Genomic DNA, 20,683 nt, shown 5'->3' with positions numbered 1-20,683 from the left:
CCACGTTTTGAAACCTGCTTCTGTTATTGGAACACACTCGTAATCTATTAAGCCTTGTTCTGTTACTGATGAGGAATTGCGATCCCCTGTAGAGGGAGAGGCATTCTGATTTTGAGTATTCTCTGCCTTTTTACGCTGATTTCTTCCCTTCATTATATATTTATCCATCTCTTGTCTTTGTAATTACCGACTTTCTAACTAGGTCTCTGAGCAGACGTCCAACTTGTTGATTCCCAGCACCGACATCTGAGCAATCCACTGCGCTGGCCAAAATAGCGGTGTTAAGTTGGATGGTGCTTTTCTGCCTGGGAATCTCCGGACTCTGCACCAAAAACTGGCGTGCTAAGGCACCAGCAAAACTGCCGTGCCGGCCACAAGAGTTGCCTTGGTGACACGTGGGGCTCCTCTGCTGGGAATCTCCTGGTCCGTGAGCAACAAATATTCATCTGAAAGTGTGGCATCCTCTCGTTCTCTGCACTTTCACTGGGAACTACGAGCCTGAGCTGCTAGTGATCAGCCATCTTGGATCTCTCTCCCTTCTGTATGTATTTCTAATATTATAAGGACTTAAAAAAATAACTACAAAGCCATTACCACATCTCAGAATATTAACAATAATTCTTAGTATAATCCCATATCCAGTCCATTTTTCATTTGCTCTGATTTTCTCAAAAATGTCTTTTTGCAGTTGCATTTTTTTTAGAGTCAAATTAGGTCCACATATGGCATCTCTTAGGTCTTTCTTGATCTTTAATAATTCTTTTCCTTTAAAAAACAGACGTTTACTTCTTTGAGAAACCGGCTTATCTGTTTAGTAGAAGGCCACACCTTTTGGATTTGACTGGTTGTTTCCTCCAGGTGTGGTTCAACTTGTTTCTCTATCCATTGTATTTGAGTCTCAATTAGATTCAGGTTCAGTATATTTACCAAGACTCCTTCATAGGGGGTGCTTGCTCTGCTCTTCCTGCTGTATCACCTCAGGAGGCCCATATGTCTCATGTTTCACTTTGAATGATACTAAGATTTAGGAGAGGATTTGGCTGGTGTCAGCCTTATCTGCCATCAACATTTCACTTGATGTTTTTGGCATGCAGTCATTATTAATGATTGAGTCCATTATTCCGTTAAGGATTACAAAATGATTTTTTAATTCTTACATTCTATTTGTACTTGTTACTTGAAATTGTTCAACAAAGAAGTTTCCCTCATAACTATTTGATAAGCCTAAGTATAAAGTTGGCCTATTCCTTTTAACAACCACATAGCATTTTATTGTACTATAATTTAATTGATCATCTATTATTTAAAGTATTTGCTTTTTTGGTTTGTTTACATTTTTAATTGTATTTTCTCTTATACTTATGCATTTATAATGAATAGTAAACTATATAACTTTATAGTTATATTTTAATGGAAAAATAATTATCAGACTTTTTCACTCTGTGTGTATGAATTTATTATAAATATAAGAGGCCAGATCTATATTTTAATTCTTGGTTCATTACTTGTTTATTACATGATAATGGGCAAATTATTCTTCCTTTTTTCCTTCCTTCAATTTATTCTTTCTAAGCCTCATTTTCTTAATCGATATACAGAGAATAATACCAATTTCTGGAGCATTTTAAGAATTAAATAAAAAAATATCAAAATGCTTGGTAAAGTGCCTCACATAGATTAAGTGCTCAATAAAATGAACTTTCTGCTAAAATTTGAGGAATACATGAAATAGCACATGCAAATTCTATTGGATAGGGCTTAGCAATAGATGTTCAATAAATAGTGCCACTTTTCTCCATTTCTTAATTTTTCGCCAATCTGAGCAGTAATGAAGATTCCTTTTTTTCCCTAGGCTATTTTCAGGAGTAATAAATAAATAAACCTTAGGTTCCCTGAGATTTTTGCTGTGAAAGGTCATTCTTTTGATGGCCTTTATGGAGACATATCTGGAATTGCTGGGGTCACGGCTTTCTATCCTGGGAGGCTTATACACTTTGGTTTTGTGTCCCCACCGAAATCTCATCTTAAATTGTAATCCCCACATGTTGAAGGAGGGACCTGATGGGAGGTAATTGGATAACGGGGGCAGTTTCCCCCATGCTGCTCTCATGATAATGAGTGAGTTCTCATGAGAGCTGATGGTTTTAAAGTGTGGCATTTCCTTGCTCTCTCTCCCTCCTGCCACTTTGTGAAGAAGGTGTCTTGCTTCCCCTTCTGCCGTAATTGTAAGTTTCCTGAGGCTTCCCCAGCCATACAGAACTATGAGTCAATTAAACCTCTTTTATTTATAAATTACCCAGTCTCAGGTAGCATCTTTATAGAAGTGTGAGAATGGGCTAATACAGAGAATTGGTACCAAGGCAGTGGGGCATTGCTATAATGATAACCTGAAAAGGTGGAAGTGACTTTGGAACTGGGTAACAGGCAGAGTTTGAAAGAATTTAGAGGGCTCGGAAGAAGACAGGAAGATGAGGGAAAGTTTGGAACTTCCTAGAGATGTGTTGAATGATTTTGGCCAAAATGCTGATAGTGATATGGACAAGAAGTCAGGCTGAGGTGATCTCATATGGAGATGAGGAACATATTGGGAACTGGAGTAAAGGTCACTCTTGCCATCCTTTAGCAAAGAGACTGGTGGCATCTTGTCCCTGCACTAAAGATCTGTGAAACTTTGAACTTGAGAGAGATGATTTAGGGTATCTGGCAGAAGAAATTTCTAAGCAGCAAAGCATTCAAGAGGTGACCTATTTTATTACTGAAAGCGCACAGTTATATGTGCTCACAAAGAGATGATTTGAAATTGGAACTTATGTTTAAAGGGGAAACATAGCATAAAAGTTTGGAAAATTTGTTGCCTGACTGTATGGTAGAAAAGAAAAACCCATTTTGGGGGGAGAAATTCAGCTAGATGTATAAATTTGATTTTACAGGCTCATAGGTGGAAGAGTTTTGCCTTGTTTCAGATGAGACTTTGGACTTGGACTTTTGAGTTAATGCTGGGATGAGTTAAGACTTTGAGGGACTGTTGGGAAGGCATGATTGGTTTCAAAATGTGAAAATGACATGAGATTTGGGAGAAGCCAGGGGTGGAATGATATGGTTTGGCTCTGTGACCCCACCCAAATCTCATCTTGAACAGTAGGCCCCACATGTTGAGGGAGGGGCCTGGTGGGAGGTGATTAGATCATGGGGGCAGTTTACCCTTGCTGTTCTTGTGATAGTGACTGAGTTCTCATGAGACCTCATAAAGTGTGGCACTTCCTCGTTCTCCTTCTCCTTCCTGCTATCTCGTGAAGAAAGTGCCTGCTTCTACTTCACCTTCTGCCATGATTGTAAGTTTCCCAAGGCCTCTGAAACCATGCAGAAATGTGAGTCAATTAAACCTCTTTTATTTATAAATTATCCAGCCTTGGGTAGTATCTTTACAGCAGTGTGAGAATGGATTAATAGAGAGGCCTTGCTGCATACTGGGAAATGCCTGCTTTTCAGGCAGTCCCAATCTGGAAAGGACCAGGTGGAATGTAAACAGCACTTCATTTAATTCTGATTTTTGAAACTAGGGTGAATGTTCCTCTCCTTCTCTGTCTTGGCCTTCCTACCTCATCCATGATTTCCAATTCATTTTTAGGATTAGAAAGTTATGCTAACAGGCCAGTCGTAGTGGCTCATACCTATAATCCCAGCACTTCGGGAGGCCAAGGTGGGTGGATCACCTGAGGTCAGGAGTTCAATACCAGCCTGGCCAACATGGTGAAACCCCGGCTCTACTAAAAATACAAAAAATTAGGTGGGCATGGTGGCACATGCCTGTAATCCCAGCTACTCAGGAGGCTGAGGCAGGAGAATAGATTGAACCTGGGAGGCAGAGGTTGTTGTGAGCTAAGACTGTGCCACTGCACTCCAGCCTGGGTGACAGAGTGAGACTCCATCCTCCACGTCAAAAAAATGAAAGTTATCCTGATAAAACTCTAAATCTGTATTACTTCCAGTACTCTGTCTAAATGCAATGTAGTAATTAAAATTAAATAGAATTATGAACAATTATTGTTTTCATGAAACTAATTTAGAATGAATAGCACTTGCTTTACAGTTGATATGCTAAATCATCTTTTCTAGTAACTCACAAGAATTACTGTTTCTTCTGTGCCTTTGATATTTCAGTTTCCCATAGGTTCTTCATCTTGGTAACATCTTAGGCCTTAGCTTTAGTGTTCAACTTTCCCCTACCAAATAATGGCCAATTTTTCCTCTTTCCTCTATGGACTTCTGGCATCTTCTCTTCTGTTCCTTTCTCCCCTCCCGTAATCTTTCCCTTCTCAGAAGCACCATCTGTCCATGAAGACATTTTGCACCCCTCGTTTGGTAACACTTTGTCCATGTGATGGATAAAGCTAGCCTTTCTCAGCATTACCTCATTTCTTTTTCCTATGTTTCTAGGTAATAGCTGACACATACTGTACTTTCATTCACAGGTCCCAGTTTTAAAATATACAGAAGGCAGAAAGGTTAAGTGATTTGAAAATATGTGCTGAAGATAATATAGAGTCAGCACGGCAGACTGGAAAAGAACAATTGGCTCCCTGATGCTCAGGATCAGGCTTTTTTTTTTTCAATGAAATCTGCTGAAGGAGCATACACATATTTTAGTGACAGCCTGGAAAACAAGCGACATTTTTGGTCATTCTAGTGCATTCCTTCTGTCTATTTTGATGTAAGGTTATTATGAATATGTGCTGAGTCTTTAAAGTGTAGATGATGCCAAATATTTTGACAAATTTGAATGGTTTTCCTAACATATTAAGGTGTGGTTTGTATAAGATGAATGCCATTCTGTGCATTAATTAAGATTTGGAGCATCAAAAACTGTCACAAAATGGCACTGCTTCTCAAATAAAAGGTGAAGTGTGAAGTGAAGGAAAAACATCAAAGAACAAGGAAGGGACTTATTTTGTCAATTGTTTTACAGTCAATCCATGACAAGCCAGTTCAGATTTCAATGACCAGCTTTAAGGCAATAATGATCCATGTCTGCTCTTCATCCTTGGTATAGAGATTTTTTGATTGAAGGATGACTTTAAAAAGAATTATAGGCCAGACGCAGTGGCTCACGCCTGTAATTCCGCACTTGGGAGGCTGAGGTGGGTGGATCACCTGAGGTCAGGAGTTCAAAACCAGCCTGGCCATCATGGTGAAACCCTGACTCTACTAAAAATACAAAAATTAGCCAGGTGTGGTGGCGGGCACCTGTAATCCCAGCTACTCGGGAGGCTGAGACAGGAGAATCACTTGAACCAGGGAGGCAGAGGTTGCAATGAGCCAAGATTGTACCACTGTACTCCAGCCTGGGCAACAAAGAGCTAAACTCTGTCTCAAAAAAAAAAAAAAAAAAAAGAAAGAAAGAAAGGAAAAGAATTACATGCAACAGTTGAAATTTTGCCTTGTACATTCTCTGTACTGCATTTCTCCTTCAAGGAAAACCTCTTAAAAATGCCTGTCTGTAACCTTTCTTGGCCAGGTTTGCACTTTTCTGTATGTTGAGCTATGGCCTATTATTTCCACCCATGAGGGATAAATGTTTTCCCTCCTGTTGTCATTCATTCAATAGTAATTTATTAAGTAACTGCCACATGCTAGGTCTTGTGCTATTTGCTGGAGGTACAAAGATGAATAAGACATGGTCCTGGTTCCTGTCCTTCCTCTAACAGCAGACTTTAGATCAAACATCTCTGCTTGAATGAATAGGATTTCCCAATGTGGTTTGTAGATCAACTTATATTCAGCTACTGAATCAGAATCTTGGGATGGGCTTAGGAATCTGCATTTTCATCTGATGACTCTTCTGCACTGGCCTAGGACATGGTAGGAGTGAGGTGGTTAATAGGGAGATACAGTGATATGTGTTACAGTGCATTCCTCAGACAGAGCTTCCATTCAGCTTTAATATTTCTGGGAGTTTTCTCAGGTGGGGAACACTTTGCCTGGCTTGGAGTTTCCTTTGGAGGGGGCAGGCTGAAGTGCTACTGTAAATTCTAGAATCGTGCGAATTCTCTTCAGAAAATCAGTTCTGGATCAAGGGACAGATTCTGGGTTAGGTTGGGAGTGCTGGATGGGGGGATAAGGGCCAAGGGCTTATATACCCAGAGGGTCCATAATGTAGCCCCTGGGGTGTCCAAAGAGAAAAAATATAGCTGACAATTAATACCATTAGGATTCATGTAGGGAGGGAAGAACACAAAGGTAAAACAATGAGAATTAATACATATACAATGTCTTAGATGCCTAGGTGCTATGTTAAGCACTTTACATAAATCGATTCACTCAATCCTAACAATAGTCCTATGAGGTGGGTCTAGTACTACCATCCTCATTTGACAGATAAGGAAACAGAGAAGTTAAGTAATTTGCTCAGTCATCCAGCAGAGGCCAGGATTCCAACCCAGGGAGTGTGATGCAGAATGTGAGCTCATTCAGCTGCCTCCTAGAAGCATCATCATTTAACATGCAGAAAGTACAGCGGGGTTTAAACTCACACTTTCTACTGTTATACTTGAGTATCCACATTTTTCAGCTTTTCACCAAAATAATACCCTCCCTTCCCCATAGGCTACACAAAGAACACTTCTGGTAGTCTTGACAACTGCCCTCTTAAATGCCTTCAGGGCTGACTTCTGTTGTAGAGAAGAAATTACACTCTTCTTTCTGTTGTTACCTTGTAATCTAGATGCATATGAAAAGCCCCTTTTAAGCAGATCTGGTCCTTCTCCGCCTGAAGCTAAGACTGGATGCATTATTTTTAGAGACAAAGCCACAACATCGTAGCCTTTAAGCAAGTGTGTGATACGAGGAAACTCACAGTGCATATTTAGAAGGTTGAAAAACTTTTCAGTTTCTTTTTTAAAATTTTAATTTCAGCTTGGGTATCTGAAGGCTTTTATGTTGTATGTTCAGTAAATATGGGTCATTAATAACAAGTTTAAAACATGTTAACAAGGGAAAATACATTTGAGGCGAGACAGCTTCCAACAGGAAAAGTTACTTGACTTGAGTTCTTTTCAGGAGCTATGTAACATTATTACGTGTTGAAATGATGATAGACATCTGACTTGCAAACAGATCTGAAGTTGTATTGAATCAGAAGGAAACCCGTGAACCGTAAGATGGCTCTCTCTTATTCTGTAGAATGAAGAGCGAGAGACTGCCATTTCTTGGAAATTATTCCCAAACAGCCTGACAAGTTGGGCTTTATCCTGGCTTCCTTGTTTGGAGAATTACACCCACGAGACATTATCTTACTGACCGAATCATTCTTAGGTATAGATTTGCTCTATAAACTCTTATTTTTTCATTCAACAAACACCCTCGCCTAGCTGTGTCCACACTTGTAGTCCTACCACAGGTCAAAGTTATTTCTAGGTATGGACAGATACATGAAGTTCTCACAGATCAAGAATGATTGTAGACCCCACTGAAAACCCAAAAACAAATTATTTTTATTATTTTTCCATTAAAAGTAGTATATGGTTCTTTTTAAACAAATTGAATAGAAGAAGATGTGTTTGAAGAGGTGAATGATCCTCACCCCAAACTCTTTTCTTTTTCTTTTCTTTTTTTGAGACAGAGTCTCTCACTGTGTCACTCAGGCTGGAGTGCAGTGGTGCGATCTTAGCTCATTGCAACCTCTACCTCCCAGGTTCAAGCAATTCTCTTGCATCAACCTTCCGAGTAGCTGGGATTACAGGCACCTGCCACCATGCCTGGCTAATTTTTATATTTTTCATAGAGATGGGGGGTTTTTGCATTGTGGTATCCTTATCTGCAAAATTCAGAGTAGTTCAACAGCACGTCTGTGTTCCAATATCCAGGAAGCGAAGATCAAGACTTCCCTCCTGAGGAAATGGTAAGGAACTTGTACACAACAGTTCTGCTGAAATTACATTGACGATAATATAATCACATGGCCATATGTAGCTTCAAGAGAGGCTGGGCAATAAGTGGCCACATACTTTGTAAAAGCTGTGAGTATGATAACTTCAAGGAAGAAGAGGAGAAGGGATACGGGGACAAAATTATTGGTCTCTGGTCAAATACCTTCAGCCTCCACTCACTGATGCTCCAGGTCCATAGATCAGGCTGCTCTGTGATGTCTTCCATGTGTCCTGCAAACACTGCAGACTCAGCACGTCAAAACAAAACAAAAACTCAACTGATCATTTTCTTCTAAGTTTGCCGCTCCTATCACTTTCTCTTGTCTCAGTGATATCATTACTCGGTTGTTCGAACTAGAAATCTCAGTCATTCTCAATGTCCTTTACATCTTACTCTCCACAGCAGATTTGTCACTGAGTTCTATTTAATGCTTGAATCCATCCTACTACCACTGTCTATGTCTATCTAGAACCTAAAAAAACTCTATCTTGTATTATTTCAGAAACTGGTCTTCAGCCCAAAAATTGTTTCCTTAGGTGACCTGTCCTCTACAGCTACCATATTTGTCTTTCTAAAATACATATGGGATGATCTCATTTTGAAGTATCTGTAGTGACCTTCCATTTGCCACTGTGGATCTTCTTTAAGTATGATTTTTAGAAATTGACCTCCTTTTCCCCCTTAAAATAAATCCTATCCAACCCCCTTTAATATATATATATATAAAATGCAGACCTTCTTGTAAGTTATTGTCCTTAGAGGGTAGTTTGAAAATTGCTGCCTACAGAATTATACTTTAGGTTACTTGCTGGTAATTAGAAGGCCCATCACAGTCTAGTCCTAGCTGACTTTCCCAAACTTACCTGTAGCCAGAATTCTCATCATCTTCCCTGCTCTAGTCACATTGCATTGCTTGCCTCTCTCATACATGGCTAGTACTTGAGTCTGTTTGTTCCTACTTTCTCAGTCACAAGTGGTGTGTGCTCATCACTCATTGAGTACACAATGACTCACCTAAAAGAGCATGAGATTTGGAGCGAGGTAGACCTGGATTAAGAGCTCATCTGTGCCTTAGTTTCCTCATCAGAAAAATAAATTTTTTATTTTATTTATTTATTTTTTTGAGATGGAGTCTCGCTCTGTCACCCAGGCTGGAGTGCAGTGGCATGCTCTCTGAGGGTCACTGCAGTCTCCGCCTCCTAGGTTCAAGTGATTCTCCTGCCTCAGCCTTCTGAGTAGCTGGGATTACCAGTACACACTACCATGCCCAGATAATTTTTTGTATTTTTAGTAGAGACAGGATTTCACCATGTTGGCCAGGCTGGTCGCAAACTCCTGACCTTAGGTGATCCACTGGGCTTGGCCTCCCAAAGTGCTGGGATTACAGGTGTAAGCCACCACCAGCCAGAAAAATGGATTTAAAAAGAGAATCACATAAAGTACCAAGGCCATAGTAGAGCTTCAAAGTGTCAGTTCCTTCCTTCTCCTTCTGAAACGTCACTTCTGTCGGTAATTTTTTTGTGTGAGTAGAGCAAGAAGAAATAGTTTTCTCCAATTTGTGTTTTTATAGCATTTTATAATGCTTCTATCATATAAATTTTATTGTTATATTTATTTATGTTTTTGTTTGTCTCACCTGCTGGACTTTGAGCACCTCGAAGGTAGGAGTCTTGACTTACTCACCTTTGATCCTTCGTGCCCAGCAAAAATAGATGTGGAATAAATGCCATTAAATTGAATTGCATTGAATTGAATTGAAATAAATTAAAGTAGAAAAATAAAGGTCAACCCATTTCCTTGGCTTTGACTCACCTTCCCCAAAAGACTGGAATAAGAGTTTGATGAATGTGCGAGTGCTGTTTTGTAATAGAAAGGAGCAGTCTTCTGATTCTGAACATAAATAGCGACTGCTGGGCTGTGAAACAATCTGCAAAATTGCATTTATCCTGGAGTGTTTTGTTTTGGCATCAGTGGGATCGAATGTAGTTTCATAGTCCATGTTTATTGAACCATGTAAGGGATTTACAGGAGCATCTGTATGGAGGCCAGAGTTAAAGTGGGGCACTGTCCCAAAAAAGTGACATGTAAGACAAATTGATGTATTCAAGCATTCAGAATTGACAACATAATCTGCTATTTTTATAGAGGACATTTTGGCAGCAGGTGTAGGGTGTGCATATATGTGACAAAACCAAGCTTAATATCCACTCCCCTCAATCCTCTTACAAATATCTCTTCTTTAAATTTCTATTTCTTTTAATGACATTACCAGTTTTTGTGTTATTCAAGTTTCCAAGTTTGAAATCTTGAAATTATCTTTATTTTTTCTCATGTTCACTTCAATTAATGGTTGTCTAAGCCCAATCAATTCGATAGTAGTTCTCACATTCTTTCTCTCCCCCAGCTCTCTTCACTGCACACACCCGGTTTATTACTCCTTTCTGGATTTGTATTTCTCCTTCTTCTTTGATATCTCTTATCTGTCGAGGCTAGTTAATATGCTGCCTCTAGTTTATAGTTCTTAAAGAAAATTAGCATGTGTCTAGTCATAGTTCTGTTCAGAATACATAGTTTCCTCATTGCTGTCCAGAAATGGCTAAATTTCTCTAAGATCCAGCTTTAACTTACCTTTCCAGCTTCATCTTTTGTTCCTTTCTTCTAATCCTTATACAGATTTGATAGTTTAGTCAAACAGGGTTGCGATGGTTAATTTTACCTGTCAACCTGGGTGAGCTAAGGGACGCCCAGATAGCAGGTGAACATTATTTCTGGGTGTGTCTGTGAGGGTGTTTCCAAAAGAGGTTAGCACTTGAATCAGTAGACTGAGTAAAGATCTGCCCTCACCAATATGGGCAGGCATCCTCCAATCTGGTGAGGACCTGAATAGAACAAAAAGATGGAGAAGGGGTGAATTCTCTTCTTGAACTGGGACATCTACCTTCTCCTATCCTTGCACATCAGAGCTCCTGGTCCTTGGGCCTTTGTGTTTCAAGATTTATACCAGCGGATCCCTCACCCCCACTTTCATTCTCAGGCCTTCAGCCTCAGACTGAGAGTTACATCATCAGCTTCCTGTTTCTCAGGCCTTTAAACTTGGACTCAAGGATATCAATTTGCAAATGGCACAATGGTGGGACTTCGTGAACCCTGTAATCATGTGAACCAGTTTCTGTAAGAAATTTCATCTATCAGCTGGGCGCGGTGGTTCAAGCCCATAATCCCAGTACTTTGGGAGGCTGAGGTGGGAGGATCACGAGGTCAAGAGATCGAGACCATCCTGGCCAACATGGTGAAACCCCGTCTCTACTAAAAATACAAAAATTAGCTGGGTGTGGTGGCATGCACCTGTAGTCCCAGCTACTCAGGACACTGAGGCAGAATTGCTTGAACCTGGGAGGCGGAGGTTGCAGTGAGCCGAGATTGTGCCACTGCACTCTAGCCTGGCACCTGGCGACAGAGTGAGACTCTGTCTCAAAAAAAAAAAAAAAGAAAGAAATTTCATCTATTTATCTGTCTATCTATCTATCTATCAATCTGTCCATGTCTATTTGTCCATCCATCCTTCCATTCATCCATCCATCCACCCATTCATCTATCTATCCATTGTATTAGTTCTGTTTCTCTGGAGAACCTTGACTAGTACAGGGGTCAAGAGTTGTTGTTGTGTTTCTTTCTTTCATAGTGCCTCCAGTTTTTTGATATTACCTGTATTAGTCTTTTTGCTTGGGATGCACAAGAATGCTTTAGCGACTCTTTGGTCATTTATCTCTCCGCCATCTTCTGCTCATTTCTTTACATTCATCCCCCTAGGAAATGTAGTTTCAACTTTGACATATATGTTGATACTTCTGAAATCAGCAACACTGTGTATGGTTTCATTACTTTAAGGAAATTACTGAGGTTTTAGAAAACCAATAAATAGCACTTGTCCTCCATACCTGAGGTCAGAACCAGCTGAGGGATAAACTAAGAGTAACACAGATGAAGACCAAAATGCTGTCTTCATTAATAACAGAGCTGAAACCAGAAAATGTGGCTTAAAGTTGTGGAAACTGGACTTCGTAATACTGAATCTCAAATTAGATAGGCCACTTTGAGACTTAAGGAAGGTGAGTGTAGAACAGAATGCACTCCTTGTTAATAACTGCCATCCAAAGATAATGAGGAAAGGAAAGCTTAGTGCTTTCCACATCTAGCTTTTGCTCCCAAGTTCCCCAGTCAGCCTCACGTGGGGAGGAATGAGCGAGGAGGTGGAGTGAGACCAAGGTGGAGACACTTCTGGACATCGCTCCACAAGGAGGAAACTTTGGGAGTGGGAAGAGCATTTCTCTCATACCGTCTGTGGCTATCTCTTCCCGGATATCCCACTATCACCTCAAGTCCACACTCCTCACATTCTCCTCAAAGCTACTTTCTTCTTCACCTGCTCGGCTACGCTAGAACTTTTTGTCAACTTTGAGTCACCTTCCCTCATATGCCGCAGAGCTGAATATTAAAGTACAATAATTACTTTTCTTTTTTTCCTTATTTTTTTTTTTTTCTGGAGATGGAGTCTCGCTCTGTCACCAAGGCTGGAGTGCAATGGCGTGGTCTCAGCTCACTGCAACCTCCGCCTCCTGGGTTCAAGTGATTCCCCTGCCTCAGCCTCTCAAGTAGCTGGGACTATAGGCGCATGCCACCACATCGGGCTAATTTTTGTATTTTTAGTAAAGTCAAGATTTCACTATGTTGGCCAGACTGATCTCGAACTCCTGACCTCGTGATCCACCCTCCTCGGCCTCCCAAAGTGTTGGGATTACAGGCCTAAGCCACGGCACCTAGCCACAGTTACTTTTCTTTAAAATGCTTCCTTTACTTGTCTTTTCTTCAACAGTGCTACCACGAACCTATGGTGAGGCCTAAGCACCCTGAATAGGTTTGTCAAATCTGTCAGTGTTTTCCTTTGCTTCTAGTTTGCTTTCTAAAGAAGGTTGTTCATAAATCTCTTGTATTTTGGGCTAGTCAGAAACTGGTGTTTAAGTCTTCTTCCATTGCTCTATTAGAGGAATGGTATTATCCTTTTCACAACATTCCCCAACATGTAATAGCACTTTAGAAAAGATGATGGTTTTGGAACACACCATGCTCGTTCCTATATGCACTTTTGCCCAGTGGACATTTTTGCCTGAAAAGCAAACCCTTGACTCTTCATATTCTTCATCTTCTAACTCAAATTCCACCCAGATGGCTCTCTGTGTACTCTAGATCACACCTCTGAGATTGTACTTGAAAGTCATTATTTAAAATTAGGAACTTGGTTGTTACCAATTGCTATGTTTCTTTTTAAAAAAATCTTTCCAACTTATTTTTCTGAAGGAATTCTTTTACTTTTTATGTCTGCCCACCCATTCCCAACATTTCTTGTTTAGGCTAAACTCATAGGAGATAATTAGTAAATTTTATGGCTTGATCAATAGAGAATCTTAGGAGCGCATGAATTATTTAATAGATTTGAAGTTAAATATTTAGGGTAAGATGTGAGTCTTAAAAGACAACAAACATTTCTTCTATGTTTCCTAATCTAGAATTTCCATAAATTAACAGATGTTTACACATATCCTATTTAAAATTCTTCTGATGCATTCTTTGTTGGATAATAAGACCCTTTTCTTTGGTGAATCCCAAGTGAGTACTGGAATGGAATACTGACAGGAAAAAAAATGTTCTCAAGATAACATGGCCTCAATCAAGAAAGCATCAGAAGAAATGAAGCAGGAATTTGGAGAAAAGACAGACTGTTGTCTAGGCTCATTGATTTTAAAAGAAAACATTTGGGCCGGGTGCACTGGCTCATGCCTGTAATCCTAGCACTTTGGGGGCCAAGGTGGGCGGATCACCTGAGGTTGGGAGTTCGAGACCAGTCTGACCAACATGGAGAAACCCCATCTCTACTACAAATACAAAACTAGCCAGGTGTGGTGGCACATGCCTGTAATCCCACCTACTTGGAAGGCTGAGGCAGGAGAACTGCTTGAACCCAGCAGGTGGAGGTAGTGGTGAACCAAGATAGTGCCATTGCACTCCAGCCTGGGCAAGACCAAAACTCCATCTCAAAAAAAAAGAAAAAAAGAAAAAAGAGAACATTTGGGTGCATGTAATATTTAAAATCACTTTGTGGACCTTTCTTGTTGGTAAATTTGTTGTTGACAGGGTTTTACTCTGTTGCCCAGGCTGGAGTGCAGTAGCATGATCATGGCTCACTACAGCCTCAGCTGCAAATGTGTGCCACCACATCTGGCTAATTTGTTTTTTTTTTGTAGCGATGAGGTCTTTCTATGTTGCCAGGCTGGTCTTGAACTTTTGAGCTTGAGTGATCCTCCTGCCTTGGCCTTCCAAAGTTCTGTGATTCCAAGTGTGAGCCACCATGCCTAGCCTAAAATGTTCTTGATTTATTAAGACTCTTATTTGTCTCTGATATGTATAAAAGGAAGTTTATATGTATAAAAGGAAGTTTCCTTAAGGAAATTCTTAAAAAGAATCTTTTGTCTTACCTATATTCACACAATTGTTTCCTTTAAGTAAACACAGAACTTAAGAAAGGTTGATTTCCTAAACTTTATTATTCTTGAATTTCAGTTATTAAAAAATTAGCTAAGTATTATAAATTAGCTAACCAGTTGAGCCTTCCATCTTTAAGTTATTTGGGACAGTTGAGAATGGGGGAAATCTAGGAGAAATTGGAAATATTTCTTAACTCACAAGATTTGAGAATTGTGGAGACGATGCCATTTCTAGGAATGGCCACAAGATGGTGTAGAAATAAATGCATACCTAAGTGTAATTCATTCATTCATTCAACAAACAAGCAATTAATAATCTCCAACTACATGCTAGGAATAATGTTAGGCATAAGAGTTATCGAAATGATTTATTTATAGTTCCTCTCCTCAAGAAGCTTAGATTGTAGTACAGGAAGATGTAACTGTAAAAAAATAAGGACAATGGCATGTTATAGGGACTATGATAGAACTATATATGATAAGGAAATGGGACCCAAGGGAAGAAATGGGCACTTCTAGAGAGGAGGGAGAGGAGTGTGGATTTGCAAAGAAACCACAGAAGAAATGATTCCTAAACAGAATCTTATAAACTTGATAGGTAGTTACTAGGAAGAAAATTGTGTAGATTATAGGGTTGTAAGTTGTGGGGCTTAGAAATACAGAAGGGATCTTTTGGAGGAAAATACGTGAGTGAAGGACCAAAAATTGAAGAAGCAATCTGACATGCTTAAGGAACTCTAAGTAGTTTAATTTGATTAAGGTATATGGTAGAGGAGGAGACTGAAGAATGCAGGCCAGATAATGAAAGCCTGACACGCTGTGGTGGTAAAACAAGGTGATAGCCTTGTTTTAGCGATATTACTTTGTAGTAGTATGGATGGTGGCGGGGAGGCAGGGACAGGAGCTGAGAGACTATTGTAGCCTCCAGGTGAGAGATGACGAGGGCTGGTACTATGGTAGTGAGAGAAGGCTAAATCCACATGACTTAGTGATTACATGGCTGTCTGGTTGAGGAAGAGGTAGTATTCAAAGAAAGCATTCATTGTTCTAGCTTATGGGAGTGTGATAGGTGATTGGCCAACATTGGAACTACAGGAGGAAGGTTGGCTTTAGGGGCAAAACATTATGAGTTCACAGTGGATATGTAGTTTGAGGGCTTGGCTGAGGACTGGTAATCCAAAGGTGGGAGCTGAGGTGAGGAAAGGGAATGGGAGAAACACTGTCCCAGAGAGAGCTCAGTGTGGGAGGAATGGAGTAGAATGGGAGGCAGGGTGGTATGATTTAATTTGGGTTATTTATATTTTTGTATTTTTTTTTGACTGGGCATTAGAGAATTAAGTTGAAGACATATGTAGTCAGACCACAAAACATTTTAGTTTAACATTTCTAAACATTAAGCTCCAATGACACAATACAATTATTGACTTTTTGTTTAGTTTTTTAATCCTACAAATACATTGACAGGCTGTCAGTTCTCTGGGCATGGACCATGAACTTGGACTTGGCATGGATATATAATATTGGGCAAGCTAACTGTTGTTTCCTCAGTTTACTAATTTTAAAATGGGAAAATTTATTTAGGGGTCTTTATATATAAAAGAGAACTTCTCCCCATGAGCTATAAATTAATGGAGACAAAGGACTCAGGCAGCCAAATACTAACTTCAGTACTTGAAAAATACTGGATGAGATGATGTAGATTAGATATGTAGAAACAGCAAGCATCCTAATATTCTTTCTCTGGATATAGAACTTGGGAAAGATAAATTACACTGTTAATAGAAGTACTTTTTAACAAATGCCTAGAGCTGGGGCTATATATTACAGAAGGACTCACCTCTGGCCTTGTGCGGTTTGATTCTTGGTCAGCTGCACTGCCTGCTGGGGTCACCTCGACAGCAGCACTGCTGGCCCAGAGCTGTGTTCATCTGTAATCTTGCACATCCACCAGCCTGCGCATGCTGAAGTGTTGACAACGCTTCCGCTGTATTGTCTTTGTGCATTGTAAACATCTGCTGAGATAACTTTCAGTTACGCTAAGTTGCCTGCCTGGGCAGCCTAGTCTATAGCTATAGATTATGGTAGGACACTGACAACAGGTTGCATAGGGTTTTGAAAGATAACTTTATTTCTCTTATCCCCCGCATTGGCCCTATATTTTTAGAGCACAATTTTGTGAATACAGTCTTTTTTCCCCCTGAATGTATATATCAAGTTATAGCAGAAAACACCTGTAATAATAATAACTAACATGTATTGAGTACTTACTGTATGCCAGGTATTGGGTATTGTACTAAGTGCATTACATGTATTAACAACCCTATGAGTTAAGTGCTATTATAGGTGGCAAAAGTAGAGGTGCAGGAAGATTAAGTGACTTATCCGAGGTCCCACATCTGGAGAGTGGCAGAGCCAGTGTTCAGAATCAGGCAGGCTGGCTCCAGAGTCCATGTCTGGATACAGCTTGATGTGATGGTACAGTGTTACCTGGAGTGTCCTCCCCTTTGGAATTTGGCCACCCACCTTTGGTCTTTATGTTCCTGCTGTCATTTTAATGGTCTTAGAAGAAACCTGAGGAGAGTGTCATGTAATTCCATTTCTGGGACTTCATTTGTGTTTCATGAGCAGTGGTGAGTGAAGTTCAGATGTGGATGCCCACCCAGGAGGTGACTTAATTCATGATCTCTGGACTTCATTTGTGTTTCGTGAGCAGTGGTGAGTGAAGTTCAGATGTGGATGCCCACCCAGGAGGTGACGTAATTCATGATCTCTGGACTTCTGTTTGGCTTGCTCATTTCTATTTGGACTCCACATAGTCCTTATTATATCTTAGAACTTCACATTTTTGGACTGTCATTTAGATATTTGATTTTCTTTGGACTATATCTAGTATTCTAAGTGAAATTACATCCTTGCACAACTTTTTTTGTTAAGGCAAATCGTCCTGAGGATACTTTTTTAATAGTGAAAATACAGCAATTTATTGCAAAGTGAAAGTACCTGCTCAAGGAAGTTCGGGAATGCAGGCATACTCAAGAGAGGGAGTCACACCTCAAGTATACTTTTAATAAAACAAATTTTATTCAAACCAACTGTTCCCAATGTCTTACAGCTCTTTGCAGGCAAGCTATACTTCTTCCTAATTTATCTGTGCCCTGGATGCTTCTTAAAAAGAATTTTTAAAAAGCGTATTATTGGCCAGGCATGGTGGCTTACACCTGTAATCTCAGCACTTTGGGAGGCTGAGGTGGGCGGATCACTTCAGGTCAGGAGTTCAAGACCAACCTGGCCAACATGGTGAAACCCTGTCATACTAAAAATACGAAGATTAGCTGGGCATGATGGGGCACACCTGTAATCCAGCTACTTGGGAGGCTGAGGCAGGGGAATCACTTGAACTCGGGAGGTGGAGGCTGTAGTGAGCCAAGACCACACCACTGCACTGCAGCCTGAGTGAGACTCCATCTATAAAAAAAAAAGTGTATTATTAAACTGTTACTCAGATACTTGCTAGAATGGTAAGGAAAGACTTTATTCAGGAGTTGGACTAGGTGTCACAACTATTACAATAGGGGAGAGAAATTGGGGTCAACTCCCAATATAGCAAAGCCAGTTGAAGATTTATAGCCAATAAGCAGAGTTAGGGGGTCATGGTTGGAAAATTACTGGTCGGGGGATTGTTGCCAAACCAAACTTAACAGGAACTTTGCGGAAGGCAGGGCAAGATAATCAAATATCAAGGATGGAGAGCGAAGAATTTGATCAGATATCAAGAGTGGGGGATTCTTTCTAAACCGACTTAGCAAGATTCTTGCTAAAACTGGGCTATGCAGGTCTGGCAAAGATGGAGCCACAGATGAGGCTTAGTTGAGAAAAGAGATCAGGAGAGCCTGACTAAAATTTGATTAAGAAGAGAGTCTTTGTCAGTAGGAGGAGAAAAAAAAAGTTAAAAAAAAAAAATACTTGCCCGGGCGAGGTGGCTCACGTCTGTAATCCCAGCACTTTGGGAGGCCAAGGCAGGCGGATCACGAGGTCAGGATTTCAAGACCAGCCTGGCCAATATGGTGAAACCCCATCTCTACTAAAAATACAGAAAGCTACCTGGGCATGGTGGTGGGCGCCTGTAATCCCAGCTACTTGGGAGGCTGTGGCAGGAGAAAAATTTGAGCCCAGGAGGTGGAAGTTGCAATGAGCCAAGATTGCACCATTGCACTCCAACCTGGGTGATAGGGCGAGACTCCATCTCAAAAAAAAAAAAAAAAAAAAAAAAAATCAGACCATTAACAATAGCCATGTGGATGAAATTTAGTTCTCTAAGAAAGCTGAAATGGACAAAACTACTCTAAGACTTGTTGAGCATTCATAATTTTAAAAGTTAGGCAATATCAAGTCAGCAGTTTATGTAAGGTTGTTTACCTTCAGAGTCACCGTAAACATATTATGCCAAATGTACTGTCTCTTTTAATGGCTCTAGCACCAAGGACAGGTGCTCATGAAGATTTGACAGGCATATTGAAAAACTACTGGGAAATACTCACCTACTATTTTCTTGTATATCATGTTTAAATTTACAAGAACATACTTGCCCAGAATTCGGCATCATGAATATTCCAGGCCTTTCACACATTCTACAAGACTCTAGACGGGTTTATTACTATGCTGTAATGATTCACCTCCTGCTGATGAGTCACCTCCTACTGATTAGAAACAGATAACAGAATGCTTCCAGTCTGAGTTGGCTGGGCTTGAAATATCATAAAATATGCAGAGGAGGGGTCTAGATACTAAGGGGTCCAGTGCTTCTGAAATTTTAATGTGCGTAACAATCAAATCACTCAAGATCTTCTTAATATGAAGGTTCTGATTCAGTGAGCTCCCAAGTGATGCTAATTTTGCTGGTTCTAGGACCACACTTTGAGTAGCAAGGACTTAACTCAATAGGAAGCAGAACTAAGTGCTCTTTTGAGCTCTTTATTTACTTCTCTCAACTAAAAGTAAGATTGAATAATTCCTAGTTTCAGCACACACACACACACACACATATATTTTTGTCGCATTGTAAAGAAAACCAAAATTTTAAATTGATTACTTCCAGACCATAGAAATGACTGTTGTTTCAAGGAAATTTAGTGCATTAAAGGTGTCACTGATTCATCAGTTCTAGTATCCTTTGTAAAGAGGAAGCATTTTTCTGAGTATAAACTCCTAATAAGTGGCAATATTATTACTGACAATAACATTATAATTGATAATATTACTGACAATATTTTTACTCACAAAAATAATGTTAGTAAAAAATAGAACTATCATATATTGAGCACAGACTACTTGCTAGGCGTTCTTCAAGGTGCTTTTTATACATTACCTTTATAAATCCTTACAACAACCTTGCAAGGGAGATATTATTAAATACATTTTGATTGATGTGTGAGAAAATCATACTTCAGAGAGTTAAGGTATCTGTAATGATAGAAGAGAAATTTGAACTTGGGTTTCCAAAGTTGTGTCTGATCTCTTAGAGCCAATTTGGTGGTAGTAAAGGAAATAATATCAAAGGCCTTTATTTTCCCAGGAGGATTCTGTTCTTCACATTCTTTGTTCATGCATTGACTGAAACAAAGGGAAAGATAGGAGAGGAGATTGACTTGGCAAAATGATTCTGTCTAGGACTATTGCTGTGAGTGACATCTTTGAGGACAAAGATCGGTCAGAGACTATTTAACTCTCTTATTTTCCACCTTGAAAGTCTCCCTTTTCCTGACCATCTTTTCACATTGTAGATAGCTAATCCTTTTTTCTCTTTTTCTTTTTTGTCCAAGCTATCGACCATTCAACAACTGTCGGATTCTTTGGAAAATATTTTCAGTAGCTTCTATTGGTTAATAGATGTCCTAGGGACCATGGGTCTCCTCCTATAAAACCTTTGTGAAACAAGTTTCAATGAAACAATGAAAGCAAGGTTTCAGACCAAGTTCTTCTGTACCTACAAACATTTATTAGCAAGAAGTTCAGAAGAGCGATGCAACTTGTTCTTGGGGTTATCTCAATCTCTGTCTTTAGGAATTCTGCACTCTTCCTAGAACCTTCCATGAAAACCTGGCTCTGAGGCAGACACAAGAAAAGATGACATCAAAAGGAGATTTAACTGCCCTCAGAGTGTAGATTAAAACTAGTGTCTGTAACCAACCACAGCATTCCCACTAATGATGCTGAGGTCT

The 20,683-nt window shown here is 39.8% G+C and overlaps 1 protein-coding gene across 22 annotated transcripts in view; it reads left to right on the top strand.

Moving 5' to 3' along the window:
- ANK2 (ankyrin 2) overlaps positions 1-20,683 on the top strand; it is a 678,679-nt gene that overhangs the window by 126,807 nt on the left and 531,189 nt on the right. The gene's annotated exons all lie outside the window — the stretch shown is intronic.

The sequence above is a fragment of the Aotus nancymaae genome, unplaced genomic scaffold (genome assembly GCF_030222135.1).
Source record: "Aotus nancymaae isolate 86718 unplaced genomic scaffold, 86718_ANA_hifiasm-v0.15.2.pri h1tg000033l, whole genome shotgun sequence".
Classification (NCBI taxonomy): domain Eukaryota; kingdom Metazoa; phylum Chordata; class Mammalia; order Primates; family Aotidae; genus Aotus; species Aotus nancymaae.
The sequence above is the reverse complement of the archived record's forward strand: the minus strand, read 5'-3'. Positions and strand labels throughout refer to the sequence as shown.